The sequence below is a fragment of the Corvus kubaryi genome, unplaced genomic scaffold (genome assembly GCF_017639235.1).
Source record: "Corvus kubaryi isolate FWS band 111438036 unplaced genomic scaffold, C.kubaryi_AGA036_p1.0 137, whole genome shotgun sequence".
NCBI classification, from domain to species: Eukaryota; Metazoa; Chordata; class Aves; order Passeriformes; family Corvidae; genus Corvus; species Corvus kubaryi.
Window position 1 is genome coordinate 12,821,314 of NW_024580671.1, and position 15,978 is coordinate 12,837,291.

A 15,978-nucleotide genomic window follows, 5' to 3' on the forward strand; every position below is an offset into this window, starting at 1 on the left:
AAGCAGCCTGTATCTATTACAAGGCAAGAAAGCATTATTGTGAAACCTCTCCTGCAGCCAAAACTTTCTTCCTCAAAAGAGTGCAAAGCAGGCCCCCATGCCTATGAATCCTTGGCAGATTAAAATACTCAGCTGGTACTGGTCAGATCACTTTTCTATTGCAATGGAGGCAGAGCAGTGCTCCAGACCCCATGGCAGTCCCCAGGCTTGCAGTGCCAAAAGGCCCTAGGCCCTGCAGATGCTGCCAACACTTCTGGGGACATGTTCAGCTGCCCATCATGAGCTGCCAGTCAAGGCACTGGCTTCACGTCCAGGGGATGTGCCAACCACTCCCTGCACCTGCATCCAAAATTCAGTTTTGCATATTTGTCCCTGCCTGTTCCAGCTCTCAGAGGCTTGGCTGTGCCATGTAGTGCTGTGCTATGCTGTGCTCACCACAGATTTTTTCTTCCAGGTGCCTCTCCTGGCACATGAAAGCACCACAGAGCCCAGGTTTGACTCAGCTACCCAGGCATTTGTCTCTCACTTAAAATGCAGGTGGACAACAGAGCTGCACTCCAGCCTCTCACAAAATAGTCCAGTATAGCACTGCTCTCCTCAATTGATGGGAAACTTCTGCCTGAGGCCATGTCTTTCAGCTATAAGCACTTTTTTTCAGACGTATGCACTGGCAAAGGAGAAGCATGCTACTCCTCCCTTTGTTGCTCTTCAGTATTGCACAAGTTTAGTAAAGGCAATGCCCTTCTCATCCACCAAGGCTCTTAGGCACAGGGAAGGATGATGTTTGTCCCTCTCAATCCTGCCCCCACAGAATGGTTTATAGCCCAGTGATTTGGGACCAACAGGAAGGAATTGGCTTGAGGATCCTCTCAGACAAAGAGACCCAAATCCCTGCCCTACCCTCCACAAGAAGGTCTCTAGGAATGGAGCTACTGTATACTGATGGAAATCAGCCATTTTATTATAAGACAAACCTCTTTCCACAAACACTCAAATCTCTTCCTGGAATAGGAAGACAGCCCAGGATGACTAGCCAAGGTGTTGGCCCCACAACTGGGAAGTCTCCAGATTTGATGCTGAGCCATGTGTACACGGTCTTGGCTGGGAGAAGCACCTTGCAGCCAGTCACTTAGCCAGCATGGCACTGCTGGCATGTGCTGTGCTGCCACCAAACTGAGAGCACCTCTAGGAAATTGCTAGTAAAAACTAAAGCACCTCTAGGCCAATGGATATGGTGGCAGTTTTCAATAAATGCACTTTCAGGTAGGATTTCGTTATCTTTGTGGCTGTGGTTATTATCTAGGATTATAGACTCCAAGTGCAGAAAGGTGAGAACTGCATTACCGTGATGCTCTGCTTGGGCTTATGAGCCTTTCCATGCAGTAGAATATACATGCCCCAGCGCAATACCACACTAAAGCAGCCCCAGCAGGCAGCTGGCTCACAGCCAGCCATCCCTGGGAGCAGCACCTTTTCCAGCTCCCTGGCTGCTTGCCCCTCCACCAGTGGCACAGCAGCAACCCCTCACATTCTCTGCTGTCACTCAGCAGCTCCATGAAATGCTCAGATTTACCAGTCTCCAATAGCCTTCACACCCCACAGAAATATGATTCTGGAAGGGGAACAGACCAGAGCATAATAATAACCAGGACAGACACAGTAATTGATGTTTTCTGCTCTTTATTTCAGATAATTCCCGAAGATGTGTCTAAGTCCAGTGTTTGTAAAATGGTTATGCCACGACCAACACCAACTAGGCATACATGAGGTGAAACAGCACTTTAATCTAGGGAGCCTGAGCAACTCCAAGCAGCCATCAGCTCGCAGCAGTTCCTCCCTTCCCTGTCCAAGCATGGACAATTTCATCGCATGACAAGCTCCAAACACAAAACTCACACTACAACAGGTCATTCTTTCTCCCATAACCGTGTCTGCATGGCCCTGCCTATTCTGCCACTGACAGAGGCAACCAGACTAGTACAGGGGGATCGACAGCAATGAAAGCAAGACAAAACTTCTAGGAGCAGATGAATGGCTACCACCTACCACTGTTCATGTTCCCATTTTCATTGGCTTGGCATGCTCTTTAATGTCATATAAAGCTGAGTTAACTGAGGCATGAGGCTGCCTATATTTTTCTGGCTGCTGTTGCAAGGGTACAAGCCAAGAAAGCAATGTTCCTGGGGAAGAGCAGCAGGGTTGTCATGCTAGGAAGCAAAATTAAACTTCTGAACCACAAAACCACTTAGTTCCTATTTCATTTCTTGAGAAGGTCGATCAGCTAAAACAGTAGGCAGTGAAATCAACCCCTCAACTGCTGAAACCAGTGTGACCCAACCACTGAGCAGCAGCACTTGAGCCTGCTGTATTTGACACCCTAGATATCTGTGTTCTGTAAGCAACCAGGTTTTTTGCTTTAACCAGGAATGCTTGCTGAACAGTACACCCAGCAGTTCCATCCCTACACTGCCAGTTCAAATGCAGGTCTTACCCTCAGTCCCACAGCACCACTCGTGCTCATCGCCTGGCTTCTGATAGACCCAAATATCCAACACGTGCTCCCAGCCTGTAGAGCCGAGGGTGAAGGCAGCAAAGCTTTGCCAGGTGGCTCTATAACAAAAAGGATACACATGCCTGTGTAAATGCTCCATCATAAACAGAGCTGTAGTGATATGAGCAAGCCAGACCAGCTGCCACAGCAACCAAATCCACTGGGGAGCAGCTACTCTGTTCTCATTAAGCTGACACAATCAGAGCAACAAACTCCTCCATGAACCAAGGACTTATCTAGAAAAGGTGCTTACACAGATTAGGACTTCATTCCTGTTTCGCAGTGAGACAAGCTCTGCCCTTGACTTCAGAGGCTTGGGAGGTTGCGCTGGGCCAAGGATAGGCTGGGAGGGTTTGGACTGTGACCCTCATGACAAAGTCAAGAGTGCTCACGTGGCTAGTGCCACTGTGTAAATCAGTGGCTTGTGAATCACAGGGACAGGTCTTCTAAAAACAAAAATCTTCACAACAAGAGATATAGATGCCCCCCTCCAGCATCTCTTAAATAATTCTGAAAACTTAATGCATTTTAAAAGAGGTAAAGAATTTTTAGATTTGTTAAAAGAGTACTAAGAATAATACATATATATATATATAAAATACATTTATAGAAATACGATTGAGTTGAATGTATCAAGGGAATGCAAAGATTTTAACTCCTCTTGCTGCTGCTTTATTTGTAGCTGGGACTCTTTTGGTTTTAAAAGCGGATAACCTTACAGAGGAACTAATTCAGGAAGGCAGCTTCACTTTTTGGGGAGCATTTGTGCAAGGAGCTGACTAAAAGTGCAACCAGACAATATAGTCAGTGACTGACACAGGTGAATTACCTGCCAGTCTTTTTCATTCTGACGTGGAAATCAGATCTGTCAGCAGTTATTTTTAGTAGAATTGGGGCCATGAAGGACTCACTACAAAGTTTTCTATGATTTCACTTACCGATTCTTAATAATCCCTGTGTCAAACTTTGAGGCAATGCAAACTTCTGCAGTTTGCGGAAATGAGGATCATAGGTATACAATTCCTACAAGTAGGAGTTGGTTGTTACAACAAAGCCAGAGGTCCCAATTAATGTGTTTTGTGTAAAACTAGGAAGCAGCTGGTTTGGGTTTCATAAAAGTTACCACAACAAAGTTGCAGTGGAAGGGGCAAACAGAGACACATATCCAGACTGAGCACCCTTTATCCAAATCACAGCACACACTGATCCCAAGACAGACCTGTCCAGAAACCAGCTTTGGCAGCTGCCGTGTCAAGTGTCAAGAAAGGGCTTGTGCACACAATATAACATAATCAGAGGCTGAAATAAGCTACATAATATACAGGAACTCATATCTGTTGCTGTAATCTATCTGAAGTACAAAAATCAACTTGCAAAATTGCCTGTTAGACTTATATTAGACTTTCCTGCCCCTCTTGCTTAATAAGGGGTGACTGCAATGAGAAAAAGGCCCTCAATGGGTGGAGGTTCATCAGCCTTCAGGAGTCTTCCTCATTTTGATGGCAGAGAAATTGTGCAGAATTGAGATGCCTTGACCAAGTACTGCCTTTCTCCCTTTTCACCTAGCCAGCAGTGCCACTGGAGTGGAGCTCCCTTTGCAGACCAGCTGGGGAATTTCCTTATTGCCGTACAGGCGACCAGCCCGCAGAGATGTGCATTAGCGCCTTTTGAGCTTTGGGTGCAAGGAGCTGGACAGAAGCCAAAAGGATGGAAGAAGATGTGTTCACATCATGGCAGGTTTTAATTGGTGTTTCCAATGTCCAGAAGATGCAAGTAGGGACAGTACACAGAATACTGCGTTATACTGAGTTATAACCAGCTCTCCAAGCATCTGTCACCCAACAGACCTTGCTTACAGAAAAGAGCTTGACCCACTAGAATGTGCATGGACTTGCAGAAGATGAGATTAGATTGCAACCTTAACTAATATAAATATTAGTCAAGGAATCCTCAAGGGATTAAAAAAAAAAAAAAGAGCCCAAGTGGTTGCTACATCTAATTATGCTTATTGTCAGAAGTGGGGTACATCCAGAACAGACTTGGGTACAAGGACCACTGAAGAACCAGCAGTGCAAACGCTACTGCTTTTGCATCTCTGCAACTTGAGTAATTGTTCTTTTTTCCCACTTAACTTTAAAAAGTCTCACTCTCATTGCCTAGAATTTCAAGAGGTTTTTGGGGAATACAGATAGAGGAATTGTTCTCATGGTATTAGCTCATAGGCAGTCTTTTGTCTAGAAAACTTACCAGATGGGATTATTTACACTAATCCTACAGTGGAACCTATGAATTGCCTACGTGGAAAAGAAAATGTGTATCTGTACTCTGTGGGGTAGACAACAGACATGCACCCTTGAGCAGCTGAAATCTTGATACCTTAGCAAATTGTGAGATTGAATCCCCAATTACCTGTAGAGGTGTCTGGGCCTCCCTGGTTTATTTTAGGGGAGAGCCAAGGAGCATACTACTGGTTCTCCCCTTCACTCAGCTTGCAATAGATAAAAATGTAATTTCATTGGGCTGGAGCACAGCTCTCTGATCCCTGGAGGGGATCACTCATTCCCAGCCATGCACAGAGACACAGCTATGGCAGGGCCCTTCCTGGAAGAGCACAGCTGAGGTTGAAAGTGTTATCCAAAAAAATCCTGAATACACTGACTGTTAGGAGTGAGGACCTGATTCAAATCAACCCATTAAAAAAAAAAAAAAAAGGAAAGATTCAGTTCTATCTAAACAGAGAGGCAGTGTCTGAGGAGCTGGCCAGGTAGATGTCTGCAGGAAAAGAGACAGAAGGAAATGGTGCCTTAGAAAGCTGTGAGCAAGATCCTGGTTCCAGAGATCCTTGAGCCTGTTCTTCCCTGGCCTCTCTCCCTGGGGTGGCAGTAGAAGGATACAGAGAGCTCATACTTCTTCATATTGAAGCATTAGTGTGGTAATGGCTTTTGAAAACATCAATTTGGCAAAATGACTTTTTTTTTTCCTTTTTCACAGAAATAAGGATACTGGTCTTATAGCTTTCATGGTTGTTTTTTTTTTTTCCTTCAACAGAAGTTTGTCCTTCAAAAAAATCAAATAAAAAGTATTCCATAGTTTTGACCACAGAAAAAAATTTTCAGCTGACAGAAAAAAGACATGAATCTTTTCTTTAACACAACCTTCCTCCCCCTCTTTCCCACCACCTCTACCACCAACAATGGATTACTAGCTGTGATTTGAACAGTTTGTGAAAATCACACAGGCTGTGGCAACAAACACACCCTGAGGTTTGAAACACTGCCGGCATGAGGCTGATGTGACTGAATCAGATTTTCAGGAGACAGGGTCACAGCCAGTCATGCAGCCTTGGAGGGAGAGTAGTCCCAGCCTGGCCACTCTTGTTGCTTCCCCAGGCAGGTTGGTGGCAGTCTTCATGATGAGCTCCCGACTTCCTCCAGGGCATCCAGAAGCCCCTGGAAGGGTCCTATCAAGCACAGGAGCCAGAGCATGATTTAACCCAGTTATAAGTTGGGTGAATTAGTTCCAGAGCTGGACTGTGCACTGCAGTGATGCTCCAGGTGCTTTTTTCTGGCAAAGGGGCAGATTCTCCATGCAGCTCTACATTATTCACTTACAGAATAAGAGGAAAACAGGAGTTTTTCAGAGCAGAGGAACATGACTTGCAAAATAGAAAGAAAATGAAGGTCTACCAAACTTCAGAGTGAAATAACATTAATTATTTGCTTAAGTACTTTTCATGTCACAGTTTTTTCCTCTAACTTAGAATTAACAAAATGAGACAGCTCATGATTAATATAAGCCTTTGTCCTGCAAATCTGTCATTTACCCATGTGATGGTTTTCTCCAGACTTTGGGATATAAGAAAGTAATCTAACTTTTAAATAAATATTGATATTACACTGCAATGGCACACATTAATTAAGACGCCTTCCCCTCACTCAACACAAATCAGTCGATGAAATAATATCTGATACACTGATTCTATTTGAAAACAGTAATCATGCACCTCTACTTTTATCTTCGTGTGTGAACATCCCTGTGCCAGCAGCTCCTCTCTGGGAAGGCCCTGGGACCACCCTTCCTGCACTAGTTATCACCCAGCATCTCCAAGGGTTCCTCAAAATGCGCGTGGCTGGCAGAGCACCCAAGCTGGCACTACTGGGGAAGAGCAAAGGACAAGGTGACGGGACACAACAAGTATTACTTCTTCCTGCTGCAGTGGGTCTTTCGCCCTGGTCACTTCACAGCTGAGCTTTCTAATCTGTGGTTTCAACAAATGGAGACTGAGCAAATTATCTTTTGCTTGAAGAGCAAGGCATTAAGATTTGAATCAGCTGTTAAGGGAGAACTTAGACCAGGAAGCCCCAACCTTGCACAAGCTGGAGAGGAGGGAGGATTATGAAGGTCTGAAACCACATCACCTGTCACAACAGGATATATTGCACCAGTCAGACCTAGAGGGAGAGAAAATTCCCCAGTGAATCTGCACCTGTTCATATCCTTCCACAAAGGCCCTGTCATGGCAGGAACCCCAGCCTCCAAAAGCCCTTGCCCCAGGCTGGAACACAAACTGAGAGGCGAGAGGCAGCGCAGCTCTTGATTTCTCATAGACACCCTCTGCGAAGCACTTTCTTGGCTGTCCCATTACAAAGCAAGTTGGTGGTAACTGTGTCTGATTTCCCTGAATCTGCACAGTCAGCTGGCCCTGCTCCTCCTTGCACCACGCACTGGATGTCAGAGGCAGCCATGGCCACACGCTGGTTGGGACTGTGAATGACTTTTGCAGGACGATGGCAAAAGGGGAGTTTGGCATAGATAAAAACACACTGCTGAGACAAACAGTTTCCCCGGTGTCATAGATACATACTGCAATGGTTTGGGACATGTAGTTTCCTTGCAACATAATATTTAATTGTACCATATTAACATTCCTGTGCTGTAGTAAAATGTGCTAGTGTAGCAAGTTTTGACATGAGCTCTAGGTTTTGGCTGAGAACCACTCTACACTGTTAGTGCCATAGTGTGGCTGCTTGCAGTAACTACATTTCCTCTATATGTTGCCCTGAAAAAGGAATTCAAACCCTTTTGTTTCAAAACAAAAACCTCAGAAATGCAGGCTGCAGCCTGAGACCTGGGAAATCCATCTTCCTGGTGGTACAAGGGAGCTCAACTTTTTCCTGCCTACCCCTACTTTGAATGAGGTTAAAGAGTTAACATCGAAGCTAGCAGAAGGAAGGAGGGGGCCTGGGGAAGTGCCAGACCTGGGAAATCTTTCTGTTATACCACACAGCTGTTGTGTTGATGCTGAGTTTTCTTTTATTCTTTTTCCTGCTAGGTAAACATTTCTTAAGAAAATCATTTGTATAAAAAACAAGAGTGGTAAGCGAAATCACCAAGGCAGTGCTGCAGATGACTCTTCCTGTACAGACACACAGGTCCACAGGGAAGATTTGAGGCTCTTGGGGAATTCTGGTTGCTCTTGCAATCTTGAGTATCAGCCTCAGAAAGAGTAGCTCATCTCTTCAGCACATGATTGAAGAGGAATCCACTGGTGCAGGGAATGCAGACACATCCTCTCCTTTTCTCTCCTTGGCTTTAGCGACATCTCGCTGCTCCTTGTTGGTGATTGTTATAATCTAATTTCTCTAGCTCAAACTGTGCAATGCAGACAGCTGCCCTAGCCTGGCCAACCATTCTAGAAGAGGCCACATCTGGAAGTGCTTTCCTTCAGATTTGCAAGGCTTTTGTCTCCTTCAGGTATTCCTTACAAAGCACCACTGAAATACAGTAGGAACAGTGAAAGCACAACCAGACTCTGCTCTACCAGCACTGCAGCAGCAGGTTCTTCTGCACTCCCACTTGCACCTAGTCCCAGAAGCCTGGCAAACCCTGGGGAGCTCAGCCCACAGCAGCTGATGGAGGAAGGAAGCCTTGGCCCACCACAGTGAAGCAGGGACCTGGACACAAGAGTGAGCTCCCCTCTGCCCACCCGTGCCTCATCCATGATCAGACATTTGCTGGCACGCCATTTGCCAGAACATGGGGTGGAAGTAGAAGAGCTCCCTCCCAAAATCTGGGCAGCACCCAATTTGAGGCAAAGACAAATGCCACTGACCTTTACGGCATTCCAAGAACTCAAGTCCCTCAGCTCCCTTCCACTCACTGGACAAATTGCTCAAAACCTGTTCTCTCTCCAGTCTCTCCCCAAGGGAAAAAAAGCCAGTCTCTATGCAAGTGTATTTGTTCTATGTGTTCATTATTTTATATTTCATGAATCAATGCCAATTTTCAGTCATTGAATCCAGACACTCATGTTAACAATGGATGATTACATTTTCCATCTGAATGTTTTCCCACAAGCACAAGCATTAATTGAAAATATTCTTTTTGCAAGTAGTACTATTGCAACGTATATTAAGATGAAATATTTAACTTGTGTAGATGAAACTGCTTTGCTGGAACCAGCAGAGCCACACCAGCTTACACCACCAGAGGCCTAGGTCCACAGCTGTTTCCCCACCCCTGGGCAGCCAGGATGCTGTGTTTGGGCCAATAGGATTTATGACCATTTTAAATAGAAGCGACTTTCTCATGCACATCGGTAAACTGCTGTGCTATTGGACTGCAAGAAGCTGAGTACTTTTCCACTCTTTTTTGCTATTGCTATCAGAAATCATGGGTTAGTCGATAACCACATTCCTCTGAGATGAGTTTGCCAGTGCACTGAAGGAGATCTGTTCACACTGGGAGGCATTGTTTCCCAGGCTATTCCAAACAGTACAGAAAACACTGTGTTCTCATTTGAGTACTATGAAGAAAGAGCTCAGTGGAAGGGCTTTTAAAGCACTAGCATATGCAGCTCTATAAACTATATTCTTTAAATAAAGAAAAACCCTCTATGTCATGCAGAGCTAAATCATGATTTGCTCATGGACTGTATCCAGCATCAGAAATATGGATGAGCTTTGGCTGGGCTTTCTAAGCAACAGAAATAAATACTTCACTCCCAGCAGAAGAGGGAAAAATAATAATAATTTTAAAAATCAAACAGAGATTACACAAACACGTGAACCTCCTTCATTCTCAATAGCAAAACATAATGATAAATTCATTTAAATTGAGTAGGATCAAAATATTTGGGGTAAGACCTTGCCCTGACTTAACTCTCACCTCAGAGACCTTGATACTAAGTCAATGCAGAGCAAGAAGATGTTAATCTGTCCATAGTAAATGGAATCACTTTTGCCAGCCAGGTCAGAGGTAGTATTTCAGGCACTAACTTGGTATTGATGCTTTAAATAGCAGCAGAGTGTATATGCCTCTACATAGCACTTGCTGTGAGGAGCTACACAAATACACATTGGTTTTCAGGTGGCCCTGCAAACCAGCAATGTCCTGATGGAAAATGAAGCAGGGCAGGCTCACCTGTTTGTCATTCCAAGCCAGACAGTAAGAAGTGGGTAGACTCTTCATTGTCCAAATTAGGAATGAATGGGCTACATTCATATGCTCATTTATACCATTGCTCCAACAAGGGACCTCAGTCTTCAGACCTCTTTCCTATCATTCAGCATCACTCAGAATACGCACTTGGTTTTGCATTGCTTGTTCTAACCTCACCACTTACCTACTAAATCTAACAGATTTCTTTTAGCTATAAAGTCAGATGGATCAGGCCAGAAAAAGAAGAGCAGGAATTTTTCCAGTAAGAGTTCAACACAGTCCAACAATGAAACAAGTTTTTAATGAAGCACAGCATAAAGAGCATGTGAAAGATAATCATTTTCCATAGTGGAAGCTTCAACTATTTCACATACAATTGAATCCCTCAGAAACAGCACAATTTAAAACCCCAACAACATTTCTGTCCTCTTGTCCCCTTTCCTTCCCCTTCCCTTACATGCAAGCAGCCCTAGAAAAGTCCATAAGAGGTGAATGGACAGATTGTCTTCACTGGACTGCAGTGGGTTTTGCTGCCTAGCATAACTTGGCTTATCATGTTCCTGTTATTCTTGCGGGAATCTGTGTCCGAAAGAGCAATTCCAAACTGAGATGTCTTCATCACAGTCTCTGCCAAGGAAAGTCTCCAGGATGGATCATGGCCAAACTTAACGCTGGAGTTTTAAAGAGGCAATTTCAATTCAGGGAGTTTTGTTCTGTTTTGCTTTTAAATCTGGTATATTTTGCAATGAACTACTATATGAACGCACACTCATGCCACACTAAGAGGATGAAGGAGAGGGAAACAGTAGAGAAGAAAAAGAAACCTAGCAGTAAAACAGCAGGTCTATTTTAACAAAGCTCAATGTCCCTTGCATATTTCTCCTTGTATGTGTTTTGCAACAGAACCAGGTCTGAGAACAGACCGGAGCATTAATAACAACCAGCATGGTGGCCACTGGAGTCCAAGTCGCAAGTGGACACAGGCAGTAGCAGATACTGACCAGCAGTCACAGCACCATCAATTTTCTTTCCAGGCTCATGGCTCACAGTGCTGCTCGAGAGCTCAAGTAGGCAAAATGTTTTCACACTGTGTCATTTACAAGTGACAAGAGAAGCAGTGAGGGAGGGTGTGTATCTTAAAATGAGAAAAATAAAGATTCAGCAGTTATCCAGAGTAAGGAGCATTATAAGTTTTCAAACAGAGGTTGTTGCTCTAAACCCAACAGAAAATTCAGTGGGGATTTGGCTGGGTCCTGTGCCAGAAATAAGCAGAAATACTCAATAAATTCCTACAGCACATCAGTCTAGATTTTATGTAAAATGCTGCAAGTATTCTTAAAAGGAAAAAAAGTAAAGAAAGAAAGGAAAACCACAGAAGAGCTGAAGAACAAGAAATAATCTGCTGAAAGCAAAAAAGGATTTACATTTTTCTGTGAGGCTCATTCAAGGTGGAAACACTAGAAACATGTTGGAAAATGTTTAGAGAGATACTAGATTGATCAAAGCACTTGGCTAGGATAAGGAACGAAAGGATCTGAGTTATTACTCCTTGGAGAAGTGGCTGCTGGGGAGGAGATAGGAAGATAGAAGAGACAACCAAAGCAAAAAGACCACTCTTGCATTGTGAGCCTGAAAGGGACCCAGTGCACTGCTGACAATCCATTCACATTACACTGCTGGGCAAAAGTATTATTCCTGATGAAATACAGAAGTTACCCAGCCCTCCTCAAAGCCAGGTCAGGGTCCTTGTAGTGTTGTTGGAGCTGCCATGAGGCAGCAGGCCTGGTGCTTACAGCCTGGGCCACTCGCCCCATATCAGCGCCCCACTTGGTGAGATGCCAAGTCCCTGACTTGGGAGTGTGGGTTTTGGGAGATAAGCTCTTGCAAATCTGGCCACGACATCAGGAGGTGTTTCCCCTCTAGGCCTTCACTCCTCCCCACTGCCACAGATTGTTGTCCAGGAGCAGAGCATATTGTGTGCTGCAGCGTGCCAGCCAAAAACATGGTGTCCTGACCCCAGCTGCAAAAGAGCTGATGTGTGCCTGAGGGAGAAACATACTTTAACCCATTTTAGCTGCTTGTCAAGCGAACATGAGTCAGATCCCTAACATACCAGCAGATATTAAATGGCAGCCAGACCCTACTAGCAAATGGGACTTCTGCTTCTCATCAGGGTTGAGCCAAGTACAGCTCAGCATATGCCAAAAGTTCAAGTCTGTGCCCTGCCTCTTATACTGGCTCAATTATTCATACAGATTGCAAATATGGGAAAGCTAGACCCCAAGAAAATTGAAATCACTTAGGTTTTGTGGTGGTTCTGCTAGTTTTCTGAGCATTGAGTTCCTCGAGGATGTCCAGTGGGAGCATATAGCCAGAAGAAAGGCCCCCCTCCCAGTGCAGTCTCATGATCAGTTTTCTGTTGGTTACTAATTCAGCAAAAAGAAGGGTTGCAAATACAGCTGGCCACATAAACACATGCCATCATAGAGAGACCGAGAAAATTGCAGGTGGGTTTAGGGAACAGAACCACAGCCTTTGGGGAAAAATATCACTACACTACACAGACCATGAGACATATAGGGATCCCTAAGGTGACTGAGTCAGTAGCTCAGAAGATGAGGATACCCAGACATCTCCAGAAGGGGAGAAAAAAACCCAAAAAATCATGTTTACTCCTGCTTACACTGGGGAACTATTCTCTACAATACTTCCCTTAGGAACCCAGGGGCAGCCAGTACTGCCAACAGTGCAGTACTTCACGTGTCAGTGGCCACTGAAATGGCAGAGGTGAACCAAGACAAGAAAGCACAGGCTGAGCTGGAACTCAAGCTGGAATTCAAGGCAGAGCCAGGGGAGCACAAACCCTTGCAGTACACAAGCACACAATGTAAAATCACTGCAGATCATTTTCACACAATCTCACGATAGCCTTGATAGAGCAATACTGCAGAAGATAAAAAGCTTACAAATTTTTCATTTTGAAAGTTATGGCAAATACTAATTTGAATCAACATCTTTAGGTGATAAGGGACACTATTTGGAGGATCAAAGTCTCTTCATTTCCTCTTTGCAACACTGACAGATTCAGCTGACACTTTGCAGTCACACAGGTGGCTTGACAATGATGAAGTGTTCATCCCAAGCTGACATAGATATGGAATAAGAAAAATATACTGGCAGTCAATGCACAATCTAGACTTATTTATAATGCAAACCAAGATCCTGTTTTCCTTCTTAATCTATACTAAAACTGTTGCTCATACTAAGGAAGTCTAGCAACTAACGAATCTAAACCACAGGGGAGGGAAAAAGACTTTAAACAGAATTTGTAGTTTGAAGTCTGAATGATATGGTATCTCTAAAACACAAACAGCTTTTTATGCTTTTTTTTATTATTATTTTTAACTCTGCTTTGATTTATGTCCAGGAAAACATATTAGGCCCAAGTTCTGGGCCTGAAGAACTTACAGGAGTCTGAACCAAGAAGCTGAAGCACCTCACTGATAGAGGAGCAGTTGAATAGCCCAGACAGGTCTTGACAGCACCAGACAAAGAGAGGGAGGGGGGAGGACATCCTTTATTAGCAACCTTGGAGGAGGCTTACCTTGTTAACCATCAGCATTGCACTGACTAAACCACAAATGTGCATTCCCTGCACACCCACGCAGGCTCTCAGAACTAACCCATGGCTGGGAGCTGGATTGCCATGAAACACAGGGTGGACAGGTATGGTGTCGGGAGAGAAACCTCTCACCAAAGCACTGCCGCCCTCCAAGAGACATGGCACCCTCTCTAACTTAAAGCAGGCTTTAGGTTCTCAGAACTTATCAGAAAAAAGACCCCTTAAGGGCAAGGTAGCTAGAAAGCTTCCCCTCAATCTTGCCTGATGCACACAGGGCCACAGAAAATACTGCAGGGAATTTCTTCCTGGGAGTATATCCCACATCCCAGATCAATGTCATCAGTAACTTGTTAAATGGTTCTAGGGAGTCAGCTAGATTTGGAACGAATTTTTTTAAAGTGCAAATGTTTTTCTGTTATTAAAAGAGAAGAGTTAAATATTTTCAACCACCTGTAATGGTTTGGTAACTCTCCAGGAACTTCCCACTCATTCCCAGATTGAAAATAAAAAACAGACCCAAAAGATAGCTTTTGCTGCAGTAGAGTATGTTGAGCACTTACTTGCATAGCCCCCATTAATCCCAGCCCAGGAGGATGTTTTCTGATGTTCTCCTATATAAGGAGTCAAAAAAGTCTCATGCATAAGAAAAAGAAAGCATGCTGGGTTCCCCGAAATGTTGCATTCTTTGCTATTTGAATGGTAGAAAGTATCTCTAGAGAGACTGACACGAGGTCAGTCAGTTTATTGAGATGAAGGCAAAATTTTTGGATTAAACCAGAGTCCTCTCACTCATCAACTTTCTGAAAGCACACTTTAGTTTTCAGTTTCTCCCTTCATCTTGCACCATTATGCTTCTGGTTACCTGTACCGAATCCACTTTTGCATGCTAGTAGATTTGGGGTGATTTCCTTTTTTTTAATGATAGCTTGATATAATGCATAGTATGGGGATAGAATTGCCAAGCTCTGATATCTCCAGAGAACACGGAGGGGGAAAGGACTCACCAAGCCCCTGCTTTTGGTCCTTTCTGCTTTGCAACTAACCACAGCACATAAAGACTGGACCTTGGCAACTGTCCGTTCATTATTAACAAATTAACAGCTTTGTAATTCCGTCTTTCCTTTTGTTCTGTGTGCACAGACACGCACATAAGAGCCTGGGGACTTGGAATTTTTTTATCTTGACAAATCCTTCCTCCTGCTCACCCCAGTTTTCAACAGCACAACAGGGGGCCAATCAGCAAAGCTTCCCAAGGCCTATCAAACAGATCCATTTAACTCATTTCCAGTTCAGCCCAGATCATCATGAGGAAATACAAAACAGCAATGGGAAACAAAATCTTTCTTCCACAAGACCTCTAGGCCACTATTGTCAAGCAAAAATGTGCCCCAAATGTGGGCATTCACAAGCATCTGTGCATAGCCTGCCTGCTACAGAGGGCATGGCTGCATTCTGGGGAGGCGTCTGTGCCAAGGGCAGACTCAACCCATCAGACTTGCAACCATTTTTCCCCTCACAGAAGCAGCACCAAGTGGCCAACATGAGACCAAGAGGCGGCCACGCAGCCCTGCACCATCGCACGGGTGGCTGGCCCAGCTCTTCCTGCTGCATCCCAGCCTGGCGCCGCTTCAGAGGCTTTTGTGCAGAGCAGACAGGGCTGCTGAGGCTCCCCCTGTGCAGCCATCTGAGGGAAGGGTTTGTTTGACTTATGAGATGGGAGGAAAAAATAAAGCTCCCTCGTTGTTTGTCATTTGGGATGAAGAGGAAGAAGAGAGTTCTCTTATTTTTGGTAGCTAAAGGGTGTTCACTGCATATTGCTTTCAAAGGGAGGAAAGGAAGTGCGGAGTCTGGGTGTCCAAAGTGCCTGTGCTTCAGGCAGAGCCTTCTCCCAGAGCTGGGTGACCCTCAGCCAAAGCAGTCCAGCAGAATGTGGCAGCTGGTGCAGGGAATCCACATCCCATTGTAACCCGAGGGCCATCGGGCAAAGGCACTGCAGTGGCAGGGGAGGCCCTGCCTCCTCCAGCTTGTGGATCTGCCCTTCCTTTCTGTGGTGTCTTGTGCAAGTCAATGAGGTGCTTTGTTTGATGGGAAAAGCGAAATGTTTGCTTGACCCAAAATGAACTTCAAGGTTTTAAAGTTACCAATAAGCCATGACAAAAAATGGGGTTGTGAGTTTATGCCTCCAATTTATTTTCACATTTATGTGTTGACAGCCAATCAAAAAAATAAGCATACACACAATGAAGTTCTGTCTCCCACTTGTTTTTCTCATGACTGAGATTGCATATTTCTTGTTACTGGTCCTGGGAACTTTTTCAAGATTTCATTTTAAAATTAAATGGAAGTGCCTGGGAGAAGAGTTAAG

General features: G+C 44.5%; 1 long non-coding RNA gene across 1 annotated transcript in view; it reads right to left on the bottom strand.

Moving 5' to 3' along the window:
• LOC121659633 overlaps positions 1 to 8,740 on the bottom strand; it is a 45,764-nt gene extending 37,024 nt beyond the window's left edge. Inside the window, exon 1 of the long non-coding RNA XR_006014404.1 lies at positions 8,664 to 8,740. This is a non-coding gene — a long non-coding RNA (uncharacterized LOC121659633). The remainder of the gene's footprint in view (positions 1 to 8,663) is intronic.
• Between the last annotated feature and the right edge of the window lie 7,238 nt (positions 8,741 to 15,978).